The 21515-nt window shown below is 41.0% G+C and overlaps 1 protein-coding gene across 1 annotated transcript in view; it reads left to right on the top strand.

Annotated features, from left to right (window-relative positions):
- The first annotated feature begins 225 nt into the window (after positions 1–225).
- The window catches only part of chrm2a (cholinergic receptor, muscarinic 2a), a 71803-nt gene continuing 50513 nt past the window's right edge, over positions 226–21515 (top strand). The window contains exons 1-2 of the mRNA XM_029461529.1: positions 226–330; positions 2878–2990. The gene's annotated coding sequence lies outside the window, so the exon portion shown is untranslated. The remainder of the gene's footprint in view (positions 331–2877; positions 2991–21515) is intronic.

Raw genomic sequence — 21515 nt, 5'->3', positions numbered from 1 at the left:
GTAAGTAGAGCAAACATCAGTAAAACATTAAGATTTCTAAGTTACAGTTGAAATCCTAATTTATCTATAAGCACCATACACACCTTACCTATCTTCCTACACCTCACAGGCCCCGCCCCTCCTGCTAACACAGGTAATGAGGCACACCTGTTGGCACTTTCCCTGATTGAGCAGCTGATCCACCCCAACAGTTCAGGCAGGCTGAACTCCTTTCAACAGATTATAATTAGAAAACAACACTAAACAAGCGTGTGTCATTTATGTAACCTCATTGATAATGTTTCACATAAACTGAAACAGACACAAAAACGCAACCTTTTCATTACAAAAGTAAGTAAATAACGTAAGTTCCTTGATAATATTACATTTCCTCTCGATACTTAATTCTAGTAAATCATATGCTTTACATACAGAGGCTGGGATCATACATGACGACGTAATGGACAAACTCAAATGCAACATCGGATGAGACGAGCTTTTTAAACCTAACACGAGAACAGGAACTAAACACACAATAAATTACAGGTGAAGTAGGAGAAACACCGCGGCACTCTGCTGCCATAAAGAAAATACATTCACACTCAATTTTACATATGCACTTTGATGTGTTTCGCCATTTACAGGATGGTGCATTAGACGACTCTTTGTTCGCCGTGTCTCTCCTACTTTGCCGACAGTGAGTCCATTAAAAACTGTGATTTTCCTCAACTAATTGCGGTGCACTCAAGCCGGCTTTTGAGGCTCACCTGTTCATCAGCATGAGACAGGTGCGATGCGTGATCCGCCCGCCTGTTTACAGTGACACATTCACATGAGCAGCACATGTGCATTTACTGTGAGTCATGTGTATGGGAATAACTATAGAGCAACGTGGTGGGAGTTTTCTTTTAGCTGTAACTCATTATGTTTGTTGGTTCCAGCCATCAGATGGGATTTAGTAATGAGAACAAACTTCTTATTGTAGTGATAATAACAACATGTCGCCATACCCGGAGCACGAGCCATCAATGCATTCTGTCAAACTTAAAATATGTCAAATTATGTCTGACATCTGTCACCATAACCGCCTGTCTTCTGCATTTTATTTGTATTTTCTTGCCAGAACCTTCAACTACTTTCTATGCAACCTCAGCATACCAATTTATACTACTCAGTTGCTACATTGTTAGATAATTCAAGGACAGTATGTATATGTTTCCAAAACAGCCGCCACTTGATGCTTTTAATTGACAGCTACGGTTCAGAATGGCGCCTTTCAAACTGTGCCTAATAGCGTATCCCCCCCCCCAAAAAAAAAACACATAAAACTCTTAACTGTGATGGGATGAAATCTGGAGTGATAGTATTGTGAGAATGAGGAGGGAGGACAGGCGGAGAAGGCAGTGATTTTATTTTTCTTGTGGGAGTATGTTCATAAAAGTTGGTGTTACCTGTCCATCACTGTGGTGAGTGGACATGGAGGCAGAGGACTGATTGTGTATGAAAGCAGCTGTAACAGTACCTCCCTGTGACACACGCACACGCACGCGCACTTATAGAGAAAGAGCATTTTTGGGATTTTGTTCCCCCAGTAGATGTCAGTAAAACATTCCCATCGTCTGTTTATTTCTCCTCAACAATCTTGGCTCTATAGCAGGTTTTAACAAAGTAAATACTAAATAATGTCAAATCACACTAAGCCTTTAATACCAACGGCCTTATTCTCAAATGCAACGTTGTAATAAATCAGGCAGGAATTCTCCTTTTCAAACAAGTGTTAAGCGGGTAAATCTCAATAAGTGCCAGTCAGTTATAATAAAACGAGTCATTCGGCTTTAGCAGATGTCTGCAGAGAGAACGGGGAGAGCGGCTCAGGCCGTACAATGTATACAACGTGACGAAGAGCAGGTCTTTCTGACCACGTGTTTAGATGATCAACAGGCTCTCTGCGGGGGCTGGGAGTTCACGAAGAGGGAGAAAACATGGGTGTAATGCACACATTTATATTATATTGTCTACTTTTAATTGTTTCCATTTAAAATAAGTTTCAAGAAATGTATTTAATTTAGTGTAAGTGTTTGCAGGTTTATTCTGTCTTGCTCCAATATGTTCAGAAACGGATTTATCTCCGTCCCACTGGCGGATTCCACCTCTGTGTGTCTGGGTTTTAAGAATAAATTGAGCATGTAAAGACATTAGTTAGACGTTACAGGAGAAGATCGTGTTACAGAGATTATAGTGTCCCATCAAAATAACCAACATATCCAGTCTTTCAGAGTCTAAATATGCAAACAACGTGAGGACGTGTTTCCCCTCCTCTCCAAATGCGCGCTCTCCTCGGTGCGCAAGGTAGAAAGTGTGCGTAAAGCTGCGTAACGGCTCCCTTTTTTTCTCAATACAAAGAACACTATTATCCCGATTATCCCAAATTTGCAGGCAAAATCATGTTTTTCTAGCATAAAGTAAAAGATAATGAATGAAATCATAATTAAATAGCCTCCAAATACATTAAACACACGTGAAAAAAGTGTCAGTGCCTTGAACCTGGTCCTAATAGGCTAAATGAGCTGATTCCCTTTGAAAATGTGTGGCATATGTCTGATGCTGCTGGCGTGAGGTTTAATTGGTGCATTGGCGAATAATGCAATTTAAGGCTTAGGGCGATTTCCTTATTTAAATCACGTGTTGCTGGACACGCTCAGTCTGGTTTCCCCGTATTTAAAAGGCAAATAACGACTGTCATTACCGTCAAAGAAATGCCAGCCTACTTCTTATAGCTCTTTTCTCTTTGTCCCTCCCTCTCTCTATATCTCTCTCCCTTTCTCTCTCTCACACACACACACACACACATACACACGCACACACTTCTCCCCCACCTTCTCACTTTCTCCCGTGCAGCCGAGGCGCTTTTCGTCTCCAAAGCCTGTCTCCAGAAGCATGTCCTCAGACATGCAGCCTCGGTGCGATGAAGCGGACCAAAAGACGCCACCAGCTTGACGGAATGACAGCAGGTAAGCAGATACCTGAATAATCTTTTCCCCTTATGAACTGTAACCTGTTTTCTCTGATAAAACCAAAAGGAATCGATATTTCTCAAGCAGGTTTGTTTGACTCTTCCAGACCAGTAGATAGAGCGCGTGTTCCCGTAGTGACTGAGGGAGCGGAGAGCAGGTTTCATTGCGCTGTTTTGCACAAGGACACTCTGACAGAAGGGACTAGCTGTTGTCAGGAATCGAACTTGAGACTTCACAGGATCTGCCATGTAGACACCTGTAATATTTTTTTCGCGTAAAAAAGGCGAAATATGGGAACTCGGTCATTACAATATTATTCTGAGAGGGTTTTCTTTACGAATTCAGACAATTCAAAGTTTATTTTTGTCAGCCAGGTGAAAACAGTGTGTAACTTTATGTTCATGAAGATGTAACTGGACAGATAAACCTAGATCTGGGTGAGAAACATATTTGATGTCATGTAATCGGCTGTAATATCGTGTAACAAAACAGGCCTGCCAATACCTGCTGCTTGGACAACGAAGCAGTTTTACGCTTGATCCACAGCTGCCTGTGCCACATGGCACATTTTGGACACAGAGTGGAGAGCAGAACTTTACTTGTGGTTTAAATCATAGTTTCCTGAGCATAAATACTCAAATAATGATGTAGTGTCGTTAAATGCCATCATCAGGGGTTTTTCCCCCACAACCAAACACATCCAGCCACCCCGCATTGACAAGCAGATTGCGCGCTGTCTCATCATGCAATAAGAACCGTTGACCCTTATTTCTCAGGATGTTCTCAACTGTTTTCCTTAAGCGAGTTTACTATTTGTTTAGTATTTATCTCAAGAAACACCAGTTTAGCAGTAATGTATGCGCTCATGGCACTCTATGCGCTTTGGATAAAAGCGCCCTCCGTGTCGTTTCATTGCTGCCTTCATATAACAGCTGCTTTCTCCGCAATGCTCCTCTTTGATATTCCATCTGTGCTAAAAACCCTGATGTCGAATCATCCACACACAGCAGACTTCCAGATCTGTGTGAGTCTGTATTTGCCCAGGAGCAGATTCCTTTCTTGTCTCCTCAATCCGATCAACCATTCTTGATTTCGGCGCGTTTGATCGCCACGGCGGATGGACAAATAATTGCATGTTTTATGCTGCCATATGATTGCTGTGTTTTCAAGTCAATAAAACAACCAGTCCAACTGTTATATATTCATTCAATTCTACAAACCTGGAATGAGAGGTGATTTCGCGTCGCAGCCTCAGCCGTATTGCGTAAAAGCGCAACGCATGAACAGACTTGAGACTCCAGGTTTGCGTCGGATTGTGTGCCTGTGGGTTTAACAGTGGAGATGTTTTACGCGCAGAGTGGATCTCCCAAATCACGTTTTGAGCTTGTTGCCCATAAATCTGCGGGAGGACTCGATCTTCATAAAGGTAAAGCTGTGATTTATCAAGCTACATTTACGGTTTCTTTTTGTTTTGAGGAATCGGGATGACAATTACAGCAAATGGTTGCGTCTATCTGAATGAAAAGGGGAGTAGATGTCTTCTCTGCCTATCATTCATATAAGGATCAGTGGGCGAGGTGTGCTTGTGATGGATGGAGGTAGTTTCTAGTGTTGGAACATTTAACTTCTCTCTGACATTAATCAGAGAGTGAGCGTAAGAAGAGCTGGTAAAACTCAAAATGAAAAGTAATTCTCACTTCTCTGAGAAGGACAATCAGATTTCTCACAACTCTTTGGTCATTCCTGCACTAGCACATTGCGTGAACACATTTTGATAAGACACAGTACACTTTGTCTGTGATTATTATCTCAAATGTAATATTTTATGAGGGGGTTATGGATATTCACAGCATGAGCCCAAATAATACTGCAGATCCCAGTTCACCTGTAGCACCAACCTGTGCAAAGACTCGATATTCATTAGTGATTCTGTCGTGCAGTGTGTGTGATTGGTTTTGTGTGGAGAGGTGGCAGGTAAACAGGAAGGACAGCTGTCGCCTTCTTGTGTCGGTAGATGCTGGTTTTGTTCTTGTACATTCATGCAGAGCTCCAATTAGGAATCTGGTTCGGTGTCTTGGCCAAAAAAAAAAAAAAAAAAAGAGGAGATGATTTACATTTTCTGTCTGGAATGAGAAAGTTTACATCACTTCAACCATGCACTGTTGTTTTTTGAAACGGCACTGAAGGGGAACAAGGGAAGACTTAAGAGTCCATATTTCTGTTTGCAAAACAATGTTTATCCATCTGGAAAATCCTGATCCAAATGTGGTATCACAAGGTAACCAATATCAAACTGATCACAGCTGCTGTACTTGAGGAACAAACATTATTTGGTGCCTTTTTTTCTTTGTGAAAATGTTCATTTTTAGTGGGTACTTGATCATGACTGGGTGCCATCTGCTTCCCCACTTGAACCAAAGGCTTTACAGAAGAGCCATTTGTTTACCTGCAGATACAGATTGTTGACAGCCCCTTAAGTTTCCATAGAAAACACATTTTGCAGGCCCACAATAAAAACATGTAGGTCTCATAAATCACTGGATACAATCACAAAGCCTTTAAAAAGCACAGCAGGAGGGATGGACCATTTCTTTAGTGTATTGCATAATCACATTATAATCATTATTGTCAAATGTGGAACATGTGGAACTGGTCTTTTGGTACTACCATGTTGTAAACAATAGCTATTTCATCACTTTCTCATAATTATTATATTAATTTTGTCCTCAACCTTCGTGTTTCCTTTGCGTTACCTTTAAGACTGTAGCACTTTCACAACCTTTTACCTCCACGGAACATATTAAGATTTTAAATATGTGTTGTGTCACTGCTCTCTGTGCAAGTTTTGCAGAAGTTGCTCAGACTTGTTGCACTCCGTTTCCCCTCATCATCCCCTTTGACATGCTGATGTTGATGGATGGGGTTTGGATGCACTGTGACTGAACACTCATTTGATGGGTTTTTCAAATTCTGCCAGCCCACTGAAGTTTTCCAAGGTCAGTCATGTGGCCTCATTTTTTCCTTTTGCAAATGCCCTTCCCTAACTGTGTTGATATTACATTAGAGATGCAGATATTATGGACTGTGCATAATTTTTACTTGAGGTGTAAAGAGTGCTTCACTGTGATAGCAAATGATGGCGTGCATTGATTGGTGTATCGTGCTCGGCCAGCGATTCTGCATGGAAATTGTCTATCGGCATGTTTGTTAGTGCCGATAAGAGTAAAGTGACTTATGTTTCAAAGAACCAACCACAGATTTACGCAGCTGTGTCTAAAAGTGATGCTTATTGCCCCCTGTGGTGAAAACAAGACATGAACCGGTATGAGCCTTGATTGAGTCTTTGCTTTTTTTTTTTTCTCACATTGACATTATGAGGATGTAAACCAACACTGTGCTTTATTAAAGCTAAATGTGCACACACACACACACACACACACACACACACACACACACACACACACACACACACACACACACACACACACACACAAGATGTATGACTCTTTCTTGGCCACACTCACGCGGAGGACGGAGAGAGGAGGAGAGATTGAAGGAGGAGGCTCATGCCAACGCTCCTACCTACCATGAATGCACACATATTCATAAATCTGTGTTTTTGGCTGTGGTGGAAAGAGTGTTTGAGGCAATGTTGCTTTTGTAAAAAGTTAAATTTAGCCAGTGGGGTGCCTCATTCCATGGACATAAGCTTCTTGGTTGTAGAGCGGCTGCATAGTGCACATTAGTGAATCTGTGTAGCTGGCACATACAGAAAGGAATGTCTAATTATCACGCTTTCAACCGCAGTAGGCTCATCTATTTGCACTGAGCTCCTGCTCTAATCGCTTTCTTTTTCTATCATTACACACTTATTTATCTTATTTTTACGCAATTAAAAATGTTATTTTTGCTCCGTGTGGATGAGCCGGGCAGTCCGCGCAGCATCGGCTGGGTGTTGAAGGAAGGTCTAATTGAGCAGAAAGAGAAGATTGGCTCTGCTAATGTGTGGAAATGTTGTGGAAAAGATGAAAAGAGATTCTGTGAAGGGGTTTTACACAACAGTGAACCTGCGGTGTACAAGTGTGTGTGTGTGTGTATGTATGGGTGGATAAAGGTTGTGCCACGGGAAAGACTGACAGGTAGATTGGCTCATACATATTTAAATATGGTTAATCAGCTAAATGTATCCACGTTCAGAGCGTGCACATTTCCACATGCTGATGCCGCATTGGACAAATGGCTAGTGTAGCCTTTAGCTGTGCTCCTTATCAGATGCTGAGTGATTGCAGAGCTTTACAATATGAAGTGCCACTAAACCACAGCACGAAGTGGCATTGATTGGAAAGGATGGGAGGAGGGAGTTTCCTCCTTAAGGTCATTATCTAGCAGACAGAAAGAGTTAAACGAAACAAACCAGTGTAATTGCATTTGTAACAAAAGACTTGGAATCAATGGACTAAGCACTACTTACAGCATTGTGTCAGCATATTTCATCAACATACAAATGGAGCCTTTGATTGCTCATAAAATGACACGTATAAGATATGAAAGTCACTCGAGTGTATGACAGTAAATCATAACTAAAACAATCAGGTGTGTGTATATATAGTGAGGAGAACGTATGTACAGTAAAGGCAGTAGTAGCAATGTGATGATGCAATCACTGATTGCTCAGGACTCTCGATTATATGAAAGTTGCATCAACACATTTTTTGGCCACATGGGGGCAGCGGAAACAAGCTTTTGTTAAAGCGAACTTGCTAGCAAACAGTTGCTTACACATCCAGCATATATGGAACAACATTAGCATTCATTTAGAGTTGTGTTTGTGGACACCCCAACTAATTTAAGTCGAATATTCACTCTCGTTTTAGCTCTGCTTTTTGCCTCAGATATCCGTTACCCTCCATGCTGCTTTATTGTCACATTTTTGTATTGGGGATTTATTGTGCCACGATATATTGTTGCTCTTCTCGTAATATATACTTTCTAACAGAAGTGCAATCCAGCAATTACAAATCAGTTTCATAATGAACACACTGTAGAGATGTATAAACAACACACTGTAGACCTGGCACTTGCTCACAGCAGCCTTTTTGTCACAAAAATCAGTTAATGACTCCTCAGGTGGGCTAAGCGCTCTTCCTTTAAACCGAAACAGGTCACCACGGTGACACTGAATTGCAATCAGAAATGGAAAGTTAAGTTTTGCTCATATTTTAAAGGAACTGAACAACAAAGAACACAAACATCTAAGCCAGACTATCAAAACATAAACACATTCTCCTCTCCTTCGCTGTAGCGTATCACAGAAGAACCTTTTCTTTTCAATCAAGCAGGTTATAAATTGTCTTTGGTATTGCTAACTTACAATGCTAGATACTCCTTTCATTGTTTCATGCCCGCATATTAGAATCATATATTTAAATCATCTGAGCAGCAGCTCGGTGCAGCAGCAGTTGTTGCACAACCCTCAAAATCTCTGGAGATCCCTTCGAATGTTCTCTGCTTCCAAAAGCCTCAGGTGTTCCTCAGCTTAGCCGTTCATCCAGCAACAATGTCAGGCGGCCATTCCCTGCTCTTAATTACTCTGAACCTCAGCACCAGATAATTTCAGCCGGCTACTTTAAGCTCTGGCTCTGCCGTTATCATCGGCTACATAAAACATTCAGTGTGCTCGTCTCCTCTGGAGGGGTTTTTGTAATTGCCTGCAGGCCTAATTCCTCCATTATGAGAGATTGGAAGACATGAGACAAAAATAAAAAGGTAGAATCGAGCTGCAGTGTACACATTTACACACAGTTGGGCTCACATTTTGAGTTTGGTGGACAAAAAGAAAAGAAAGAAAATAGGTATTAAATTATTTTCCTGTTAAATTTCTTTGCTGCAACTTTAGCATCATGGGTTACAGCTCAGGCCGGTGTCATAAGTTCTTGTAAACGGTGCCAACATGACAGGGTGCCCTAATAAATCACTGTGCTGCTGCAGATGCTGCTTGTGTGGGTGTTTTTGAAGTAGCCCTGTGTGACTTTTTCTTCTCGTGGGCCAGGAGCACTAACAAGCAATTAGCCAACAGGAAGGCCGCTCGGTCTTTCAGGGGACAAAATCCAAAGACCGTTTTTCAGAGGAGGTTGCTTGTTCTAGGAAGCAAAAGCCACTAATATAGATACACAAGCAGCAAAGAAACATTAAGACAGGAAAAACAAGACAGAGCGGGGAACATTTAAAGTATACATTATTAAAAAGGAAGAAGAAAATGCCCAAACACTAGACGTGGACACGCATGCATGACCTTAAACATAGCATTGAGAGTTGTGTAGATTTAATACAGATTACACTACAGTATGTGTGATGCATTAGAAGTAGTAAAGTGTTAATACATCCACTTCTAAGTGCAAGTCAATGAGCTGCCTGGCAGCTGACTTCTATTTGAACAGGCAATGAAAGTCAAATTGTACTCCTGAAGGTATTGCTGTCCTAATTAAAGGCCTGCCTGAAGCTGATAAACAGGAATTATTGCCAAATGGAGGCACAATGTATTTGACTTCAATAATGAATCACTGCCTTCTTGTACTTGTCATTCTGCTGTTCAGTCTGGATACAGTTTGCTGGTTGGTCCGCCACTCAAAAATGGCTTACCCCAAAGTCCAGTTGGTTTTATTAGTGTGAACATTGCGATACGATAGTAGGCATAATGCTAAGTTCGGCTTGGGATCTTGCCATTGGCATGATTTTCTACACTGTAGAGACAACATAAACAAATATCAACGTAGATGATGGTGCAAGTGTACTTGAGTATGGAACAACATTACTATCATGTGAAAGCTGAGCGGAGGAGGGGTGGAGACGGGGGCCAATCGTACTCCCGCACGGTACGAATCCATCGCACTTAATATGAAAACACCCTGAATACCAGCAAAGCTAATGACATCCCATCAAACCTCAGCTGTACTTGTTAATCAGCACAGTAAGATGGTAAACATGGTAAACATTGTACCTGCTTAACACAGGTTGCCATGCTAGTGTTAGCATTATTTAGCTGTACAGCCTAAGCACAGCTTCACAGAACTTATAGCCTGGCTGCAGACTCTTTGTGAAGAGAAGAGTTTTTTGAGAGCGTGTTTCAGTCTAAATCCAAGTTTTTGGCGTTCACATTATTCAGTATTAACGTCTGCCTTACATTACCAAAAGCTGAAGATAAAGTTGTTGCTACAAAAATATAATATCCCTTTTAGAAGCACATGAAATCTTTTCTCAAGTTCAGATTTGGCCCTCAGGGTTGTGCTTGATTTTCATTGAATCACACCTTAAACATTTTTAGGTGAATGTTCCACCTTCTACATATACTTTCTGTAATTACAATCTTTATCATTCTCTGTTAGCAAAATGTGTCCCTGGACTTTCCAAAGAAACGTGCTCCCCCGTGACCAACACATGTCCATTAATAACCAGACACCGCCAGGGAAAACACCAGATTCCCCCTCAATTTATCTCACAATGAAAGATATCTCTCCAGAATATTCAATTCCTTTCCACTCTAATAAAAGGAAGGCTATTACAACCACAAGAACTCTGACGTTCCTCTCTGCCACAGCTATAATAATCACTAATTCAAAGAACATTTGCTGAAATAGCTTGAGGGTTCTAAGATTCAGAAAATGTCTTCCATGCACTGGTGACAATAACAGAAAAATGTGAGCAGTTAGTCTATAAAATGTTCACACACTGTGTTGTAAAAGTGTCCTCCATTCCAAGCTAGATAAAGAACGTGTGAAATCAAAGCTGATTAGAGCTGCCTCTAAGACAGACGATTTGACACAAAGCCCAATACTGTGTACACACTCGACAGATAACCACGGGCCCTGGTCATGGTTATTGTGGATCAAATCAAAAGGTAAACAGACACTACAGCGCTGGCTGAGGCAGCAAGGTGATGGAAAGGTGGTGGCAGCTGCTATGCATCCCATCCTGAGTCAATATTTCAAATTTCAGTGACAATCATTGTCTGTTATTGGATTTGATGTCAGCTCTCGCTTTATTTCTGCCGCTTTTGCAAGTGAAGACTCGTTTATTGCCTCAGGTATAACTGGGTTCATCCTTTTTGTTTCTTTAATGCCCCGAGGCATTGCAAACTGTAGTTTCCTTTTGTGTCCAGACAGTTCAATTTATTGGCTCTGTCTACACTGTCGTTTTAAAAGTAAACGTGAGACAAAACCGAGATATTTGGTGAATGTCTGGCTTTTTTTTTTTTTTCACTCACAAAAGACAACTGTCGTGTTTGTGCGGTGTCTTGGGGGGGCCGTGGCGGAAATCACTGACGTACAGTGTTAGTCCACGTTGCACAGGAAACGGGGTCATGAGATGCTTTCAAAGCATAAACATGAGCGGGTTAGTTAGAGAGAAAAAGGTTTAGCTTGAGATTACATGTGCGTTTAATAAGTGCAGTGTGACCGAGGCGTCTGAGACCTGAGTGTCTCATTTCCTTCCCTCAAGCTTCACTATGAGAAACCAGTGGACAGTGTACTTTATCCACAGCTTTGTACAGATTCATAGTTTGCCTTGACATTCTCAAAGAAGATCCCTGAAGGTCTGTGTAACTCGTTCCAGGTGAATGATTTGACATTTGAAAGAAATGCCAGCAAGAAGGAAAGTGGGCACTTTCTAGGTTGTCCAAGCTTGTGTGTTTTGTGGAACTTTTAGGGCTTCTTCTTTGCATTCTGCAGTTGACACACAGTTCTGTACATTTCCCAACCAGTTTGTTGAACCTCTGTGGCCTCCCGATGAGCCGGCTCGCCGTGTCAGAGCATGGAGCCCATCTGAAATACTGTTATTTGACTTGACAGGAACAGGACTGCCAACAGAGTCCAGAGACTACGCCGTGTCAGTGGAACACAAACAGACTGCAGGATAGATTTACTGTGTGAGGCGCCCGCAGCCCCTATGTTCACACTCTCTGATGGCCCTTTTTGACAGCCCTCATAAACAAAGCAGTTATAACTGAGAAAAAACATGTCTGATCATATGAAAACACTTAAAGACAGTGGACAAAGAAGTTCTTATACTTTATTGCTGATGTTTCTGCTATCAAATAGCATTTTAGAGTATTTACATACAGAAGGCCTTTGTGTGGTTTTTTGATATTAAAGAGTAGCTCCTTGAAGATCTTGGTTTTTCTGACCTCCAGTGGTTTAACTTCTCACTTTGCTGCAGTGATGTAGAAGTACACTGCGACATCATAGTTGGTTGTGGTAGCAGGCTGACTACACTTGACTCATAGGTTGTAATGGCTAGCTAAGAGATATCATGGTGGCGAAAAACGTTTACACACATGACATGTTTGAACAATTTCATCAGTAATACCACACCCGTATATTCACTCAGACATTCAGTCACTTTATGAAATCTAAAAATGTTCTAACTACCATTTCACTGCGTCTTTAACAGGTTTCACCCGGAGGATCTGAAAGCTTAAACGGAGAGCATTGCTATGCCGGTACATCTCCACAGCTGTCTCTACTTTTGTTTGTCAATCAGGTTAAGAGTACAAGAGACAGGGTTATCCTGCTCCTTTCCAATTTTACAGTTTTCCAGTCCAATCAATACTGCCCAACATGGCTAAATCAGAGAGGTCTCATTCCTCAGTGGCCTGGTAATTAGAAGCTGTTAGCATGGAGGACGGGACAGGAGTATCAATTGGCTCAGCTTCTTGAATGACACTGAGGCTGATTTGCTTTCCGATAAAAGCTAAAGCTCAAGTGTTGGATGTTTTCAGGGAAACCTCATTCTCCACTTTGGTTAGTTGAGGAGATTATAAAATCCTTGTATTTGTATTCGGGAAATCACAAAGACTTCAGCCTTCAGTGCTTCTAGAGTTGGCAGAGAGTTGCCAATCTGAATGAATGCCTGAATAAAAGAATGTTTACTCATTAGGCTGAATATACTATTACGTACGTTTTTGAGCATGGCATACCATAGCATATAGCATATAGCATATAGCATATAGCATATAGCATATAGCATATAGCATATAGCATTAGTCAGGAATTAGAGAAAATCTCAAGCCATTATGTCAACCCTAACTTAAAAAGTGTATGCAAAGGAATATGATCTACATTTTCATTTTCTCCCTTCATGCATTGCAAGCCCTTTCTTTGTCTTTTCATCATACTTTACAGACTTTATTCAACAACACATTTTCCCAGTTTCTTGATGACTCTTCAAACTTTGAGCCTCTGTGCTCAGAGGTACTTTGAAGATTATTTGTTGTGTTGTGATCCAACATCCAGTGATCGGTGCTGAGTATCTTATTTTCTCTCAGATCCTTTTGAGACTCCTACTGTAATTAGTGCTTTATGAGAGGCAGGTGTGCTAAAAAGGTCAACTGGTTTGCTTCAACACAGACGGGATAACATCCTTTGTAGGGCAATGTTTGCTACATGTGTCTAATCAGAGTCATTAAGGTGTAGTCTACTTTCAATTAAATCCAGGTAATTTCCAATAAGGTACATTTTGAGGACCAGTAAAGGCAAACATCTCAGAAGTTTAAGCGTTGCCCGAAAATGCTGAACACGTTTGAATGGCATCGATTATCAAAAACATGACATGAGTCTGGCGTGCTGGGTTTGAACACAACCAAGGACTCTTGTGACATGTAATCCTCTCTTTCTCTCCCTTTCCATATTTCCTGTCGTTACCCATTGTTAGCGTTTGCCTTAAAAGCTTTAAATGCCATAAATTAGAGAAAGAGAAATGTAAGACTTTAATACAATAGATAAGGGATGTGACCTTGACATTTTCCTCCAGTGCAGTACTTAAACACTTTTCTTTGTATCTTAATTGAGTGAAACAAGAAAGTTTTATGCCTTCAGACAAAATGTCCTTATTAGGAAATACATTTATTTTTGTAGATAACGGAAACAAACCTTGTATCGGTGCGATCCTATCTTTAAATTACGCTTCTGTGAGAGTGTGATTGTGTGTTCTGCGTAATTACGGCCTTGTCAAACGACCTTTGTTCAGAAGACACCGAGCCAACGAGCCTGACTGAATCATCTCGTCCTTGAGGTCACGTCTCTATCATACTTCAGGACTTGCAAAGCGAGAGCATTCAGCTAACCTGATAAGAAGGACAATACCTCACCTCAAGTGTTGTAAACTATGGAACCAGCTCGACTGACAAACATAAAAATGACTCGAGCTCTGAGTACAGCCCCGTCATGGCCGTACATGTTAATTGCTCTGGGTCATTAGGTGTCCAGGTCTACCACCAGGTCCAATTTGACATGTTTTCTGCTTCTCAGATCAAGACATTTGGTCCCAAGAGGTGCCATCATAAAAGTTAAATGATGATAAAGATTCCTGCAGCCCAACAGATTCATTAAGGCCACCATCTTGTCAGGTATCACATTCCTGGAATTAATCCAAAGGGAATTGAATGCTCATTTCTCCTCTTGGAGTTAATTGCAAATCACTGTGTCACTTTTCATGGTGCAGCAACCGTCCCTTGAGTACAGCCCGTCCAATTATCTGTTGGCTGGTGATTTATTTGGTCACTTCTTTTCTCCTTCCGTCCCCATGCTAGCATCCTTCATTCACACTCCCTCGTTCCCTCTCCCTGCTTTATCATTCTGCTTATCCTATATCCTCGCTCCGCTCATCTTTCTATCTCCTCTCCTCGCCTCGCTCCGTGTCCGGCCTCTCTCTCTCTCTCTTACTCCAGAGCAGTCATGGTCTGGTTCACCACGCTGGGACTCAATAATGAAGCTGCTGCCCTAGAAAAGCCATGTTAATGTTGACTCTGGGATCAGATTCTGCTCCAAGACATACTGCTGTGACAAATTAATGTGCCAGCTTGAGCCAACCAAAGCTAATAAACAACATATACAGATCCATGGCTAGGACTAATAACTGTCAGATGTTGTACAGACAGATTATAGTGATGTGAAAACAGAAATTTGAATGTACTCATCAGGGAATGTTCGAATGAGCTGTTGACATGTGCTCGTAGTAAATAACTAACCAGTAGCCAATAGGCATTTTGGGGCATGACCAAGTGCAGTGTACTATGTGGTTATACACAGGGAAGTAGTACTGTGGCTCCCCAAAGTATTGGTTCATCCATCTGGTTGTCAACAGCATTGACAAGCTGTCTGCCTGCTCCTGCTCTAGCACTCTGACCTGCCTTAACCTCTTCGGTACAATCTGACAACCAGAGATGTGCTTGGCTCATGGAGAGGTGTGTGCATCTGTCTGTCTGCCATTGTGTTGAGCTGCATTTACATCTGAGGATTGCTGTGCCAGTGACCCTGGCTGACGTACATGGGCAGTCATGAGGAGTTTCCTCTGTCTGCCGTCCCCACGTTTCTCCTGTCAGTCTCTGTCCGACTGGAGCCTGTAGAGCAGCCATGCATGCCTTCCCTCCATCACAAAGATGGTATCTGTCTGCTTTACCCACTTTTGTTTTTACTGCAAACAATATTAGGTCAGTTTGATATGTTTCTCCTGAGGCAAACCCTATAATATCTTTATGTAAAAAACAAGTGTCTGCCTAGACCCACTGATAAAATAATCTTAAAAGAATTCAAAATACATGCACACGCTTCTTTGTCTAAAGTGATATTCCAAACCTCTCACAAATATAATTGAACAATTGGATATATGGATGGTGTCCCTCTGTTGCCTGTAGAAAACAGACGTGCCATATGTACTGTAGATTTCTGACAGGACATTTGAAATTGGGATTTACTGTGGGCTGAATATCCCAGTATGTGCGCCTGGGTGAAGAAAAGGCAGATTACGCAAGTGGCAGGCAGTTTAGACAAACATGCTGACATGCACTCATTAAATTAACTTCTTAGTAAGGACACGGTCACACATGTGCAACATAATCGCCTCCAGTTCACTTCAATTCTCTGCAAGGGGCGAAAGAAAAAATGTCTTCCCGTGGCAAAGCAAATTCTGATCTTTGTTTTGTTCAACTTTTGCTGCGTTCTCGCATTTGTGACTTTGCCCTTCTTCAAACCATTAAATTCACCACAAAGACACTCAGTCTAATAGTTGCATACAAGTTAAAGACTAGTTTCCCGACTCAATTGTTTTCTTTGGGCCGTCCAGGAAATGTTCCAATGGGTAGTATCAATCCGCCATCCGGGGGTTGTAACCCTCTGCATTAGAAGATGATATTGTGTGTGTTTGTCCTTGGAAAAAAATAGCTAGCAGCTTGCATGTTGCACATTTGAGTGAATGCACCCCAGCTTAGTCGACAGTCCCAGCAGCCATTAAAATAACTTTATCTAAAGGCTCTTCTGTAGCTGCTCCTATATTCAGTCATAGGGGTTTCAGCTTGGAGCTTTTGCCTCTTTCCACCCTTCAGTATCCTTCAAAGTCGATACATCAGATTACTGTGCAGTTAGCTAACTTCTGGTTATGGGTTTTCTGGGTTATGAAGTTTAAACATTTAAACATTTCTGCCAAAATAACAAGGGCTTTAAAAAGTACCCCACTGCTGCTTTATGCGCTTATCGCACCAGAGAAGTCTCCTTCAGAATGTAATGCTCTGCATCTTTGATTGCACGTTAAAACAGCTGGTAGAAAAATTGGATTAAACATCTGGGGACTGTTTCACAAAATCAATTTGCTCACAATGCTTACAATGCAGATTGCAAATGGTGGCGACGTCACGTTTCACAAATGATTGCCCCTCAAAAGTTGCAGATACATTTCTGAGTACAAAAGGTTTCTTGCACGCTCATGCGAGTGTCACCAGTCTAATGTTTGTTTCGTTGACGGCAAATCCTCATGTTGAAAATTGCAGCTTGCATGCTTCAGTGAAGCTACCCCCAGTTTAGAACATGCATGCTTTGATGATAAGTGCATTCATACTTGGAATGGAATACATTTACAGTAACCAATTCTTTAGCCATTAAATGTGAGGATGTAAGCATAGTATTACATTCAGCAGATTCAATCAGTGGTTTCACAAAATGACAGGCATCCATCTTGGAAGAGGTTGAAATGATGTTGCTCTGCTCTCATGACACCAGTGTGGGTTTTGTTTGTAGCAGTTGCAGGGCAGATGCAATGGCACATGAAACGTAGATATGAGGTGCAGCTCGTTTCCCTGCACTCGCAGCTAGGAAAGCTGCATCCGTCATGCAAAGATCATCCCCCAACCTTCCTCTTTGAAGTGATGGTTTGGATCTGGTAAGGCAACACCGCTTCATCCACACAACTTTTTCCTCAGAGACACCAGTATGAAAAGGTTCTGATGCTGTGCAGCCGCTTATTGAAAAATGCATCACTCCCTATGCATGAGCGATGAGAAATGTTATGAGACCAGGTGTAACGCGGCCAAGTCAATCAATTTCCAATTAAGCCATGCTCCTCAGTCATCCATAATTCTTTTTAGCATGCTAGTGGCTTTTTAATCTTTTCATACAGGAGGTGTGCTTAACCCATGCACCCTCAATGAAAAATGTCAACGAGAGCGGGAGGAATTAATTAAAAGCGGCAATGTTGCTGATGGATAATGCTGAAAATTACACAATGAAAAATATACTTCATTCGTTTTAATTAAATCAATGCGCTCAAATCAGGATGGCAGTTCCACTGACGCCCAGCCTACTCATTTACAACGTCCTTTCACTTCAACATATGAATAATTTATTACTCAATCTTTCCAACAAAACCCAAGCAACTCCTACTGGTATCAGACTCTATTGTGTTACAGAGTGAGAGTCGTAAAACCAAAATTCTGTCATATATTTAACTTTTGTCTTAGGTTGTTCCTCTTTTTTATTCTTTGGACGCTTTTGTTATAAAGGAAATTGCAGAGAGATTGCCACAGATAGACAGTGAAGCATTACTCAACTCTAGGGAGATAAGAAGACCTGGTTTTCCAAGTAAAAACTGTCAGTTTGCTCAGTACGGAGAATGTGATAGAGCATGTCTGGAGGCTGCTTACAACACGGGGACTTGCCATCTTCTTCGATACGGCGATTGATTAAGCTGTCCCGACTGGGTTTTCATTGGCTGGTGCCCATCCTTGGGCCAAAATACACCTGCACGGACTGTCAGCTGCTAAAGTTATGACATTATGAGGCTCCTCATAAGGCACCTCCATTGTTTTTGAAATGAAGGCACATCAATTTCATGGGCTACACTGACCAGCAGATGATTTGTGAGAGCCATTATCCCCTGAAATCGCTCCGGAAAATAGCTGCGGTGTGAAGACAGGAATTGGGGGAGGGGGGGGGGGTTTGATTGCTTGCATGGAAATGGTTCATTGATTGTGTATGTAACCAGTAAGAGCAAGGTCAGAGTGTTTAGAAAAATGTCATGTTTCCATAAAGAAAATGTAATTTCAAAGTTTCTTTTTGGAAAAATGAAAGTACTTCATAAACATGACATCAAGCAAAAAACTAACAGACTTATGTCGGAGAAGAAAAAGGAGAGGGAATAGAGTGAGAGCAAGAAGGAGGGAAAGAGTGACCAATAACCTAGTTACAAAATCAGCATGCAAGCACTTCATCTTTTTCTTCTCGTAGCAGCAGCAGCGAGAACAGGTCTGACTGCCATCCAGCTGACAGCGAAAGTTTTCATTTCCAAGCTTGACTAATTCATTATAAAGCCATTTGAGTGCCAGAACTCTCTCTTGTTATAACTTGAATATGAGAGAGAGAGAGAGAGAGAGAGAGAGAGAGAGAGAGAGAGAGAGAGAGAGAGAGAGAGAGAGAGAGAGAGAGAGAGAGAGAGAGAGAGAGAGAGAGAGAGAGAGAGAGAGAGAAACTGCTGAATATTTGAAATAATCATTTCAAACTTGACCACAGTGGAAGTAAAAGCAACATCTTGTTAGGAATTCACTTCATTTCCCACTTAGTGTGAGCGGTTCAATTTGTCAGAAGCTTCCACTGATTTACCAACAAAATAATCAGATTGCTGATAAGAAATGCTTATTAATCTAGCCGGCGCAGCAATTGAACCCGTGCGCCATCTATTTTCTTTTAAAAGCTCAAAGTCGGGAACAAAAATGGGAATCTGTTTGGAGGAAAGCATCGCCGCATGCTTTCATAAGACCTGCCGCCTGAACACAATACTTGGTCAAATGTTAAAGTTATCAGTGGATTGCAGAAGTGAAGGAGCCTCTTCAACACTCTGCTTTTCACACCTGCATCGAAGGATTTCAATTCACTGGCAAAGCCCTCTATGGCAGCGCAGAGCCATTCTGCTGCGCTGAGATAAAACACAACACTAAAAAAGTCAAATAATCAATTCCAAAGAAATGGCTGGGTGTTAATCTAGAGCAGACTGCATCTTGGTACCTACCAGAGGATTGCAAGTTGATTTGCAAAGGGATTTAGGAGGTGATTTGCAACTAGTTATATGCCAATATTTTCTCAAATCAAATGATTTCATCATGTTTTTAATTCATTGCTAAATGTGTGCAGCCTTGAGGCTTTGTTCATAATTATTATTAATTAAGTAAAAGTGTCTGCAAATGGGAGAAATTGTATACTATTTATTTTAGTCACTATCACTGTGCTATTGCAATGTGTGGGCAGGATTTTCTTTGATTCATGATGCCGAAACAAAAGTAAGACTCAGAGGGAAAGTAAAGGCAACATTAGATATTTTTGTCTTTTGAGATAATCAGAAAGATATGACAAAATATATCTGGACCCCTAAGGATAGCTTGCTGTCTTTCACAACATGCGTGACATTCAGAGGCTTATGTACGTAAACAGGGTTACATGAAAGAAAGTAAACATCCGTCATCACTCCGCAGTGGTTAGCTCAGTCTTCATCCTTGCCAGTCATTGCTCTTTCGTTTTGCAATGACAGTTGAGCACAGAAGCGCTCTGTGCTCCTATGTGGATTAATGTCATAGAAAAGTTCTGACATGATAGTGAATTGGCAATTGGCTGGGACATCGTGACATGTCCCAGATGTCTCTTCTGATGCACCACATTGGGTAAGATGAGCAATTCTGCCCTCCAAAGCCAAAAACTTAGGTAGCATAAATGAATATTTTTTACATCTGTTTTACTATATAACAATTCTTATGCAATAAAAGTATCCACAAACATTTCTATTGGCTCTTTTTGCTGCACTCTCTAAAAACTAAGACAGCTAAAACAAGAGCTAGCTAGCGAGCTAGTGAAAGCTAGCTTGGTGACATAGCAACGGCTAGCCTGAGCTAAAGCTAAATGTACTTATTGATTTTCTTTCTTTATTTGGGATTTATTATTATGTGTTATATTATTCCTTCTAAAAGAGGAAGTAGTTAAATCCAATCATAATGGAGTAAAACACAAAATAACTGCTACATTCTCGCTAAAGTTTACTAGCTTAACATATTATCAGTTACGGCCATCTTAGCTTTTGACTTGGTGGAATTCATGTGCTTTGTTGTGGTTAAGATACTGATACATCTCATATTTACATGTTTTGAATTGTAGATAATGTTTTGTATATGGACTTAAATGTAAATATTAATAGAAGACAGACAAACAGACACCTAGCAGAACAGAGATAAGCTACATTACGTTTCAGTACGTTACCATTATCGGGCTGTTTAATTTTGCATAACATGGATATTTCCTTATCTGCGATTGTTCAAGAAACTAGACAGCGTGGCTCCCTGTGCTCCATTTCATATGCAGAAGTGTCCACATTCCCTCAAAATAATGGATATTATAATATATAGGCCTACCAGCTCATTACATACAAATTTAGAAAAGACAAGAGAAAACACTAACGTCTGATAAGGGATTTATAGGCTTGATTTGAAAAGCTGCTGAAGTTCATACTTCCTCTAAAATGTTCCACCTAATCCTCCGATAGGATTATGGTGATCAAGAGTAGTGTAAATGTCCTCTCAGCTGTCCTAAAACCCAAGAAATGTTCAACAAATTAATGCCAGTATGTGCAAGAAGGACGTCAAATTTACAAAATAAATGACACCGACTGAATTTTGAGAGTAGAGCAAATAACTTCCACTAATGTCTGCTTAACCCATATTTCTGTGCTATTCTTTGTAGAAATATTGCCCGCTGTTTGACTTCTTGTAAAAAGTCAACCCTAAAAAAACATCATCCATTGTGAATTTAATTACAGCTCTTTCAGAGAATGTTGTGTTACTTCAACTCTATCTTTTACAGTGAAAAGAAGCCACTGAAGTCTCAAACAAAGCTGCCATGTGATTCTCTCAATTTCACCTCTTGACTGGAGCTTTGAAATGCCATCCCTGGCATGTGTGATTACAATCTTCAATGGCATTGTATAAAAAAAAATTGATTATTGTTGAATCAAAATGTGGTGGAATGTCATCTGATATCCTTGTAAAGGATTCAATGGAGGTTCTGGTTGGTTGTAATATGCAAAACTAACCTTGAACTTTAACTCCCTGAACTTGCTCCCCAATCTTTTTCATCCTTTTGTAAAACCCTGCCCAAGGATGTGCTTTCCACCGAAGAGAAGATGAACCAGTGTAAAAGCATTTTTCAATAGCATGGATTTGAAAAG

This window comes from Cottoperca gobio, chromosome 23 (genome assembly GCF_900634415.1).
Source record: "Cottoperca gobio chromosome 23, fCotGob3.1, whole genome shotgun sequence".
Classification (NCBI taxonomy): Eukaryota; Metazoa; Chordata; class Actinopteri; order Perciformes; family Bovichtidae; genus Cottoperca; species Cottoperca gobio.
This window is presented reverse-complemented; position numbering and strand designations above follow the sequence as displayed.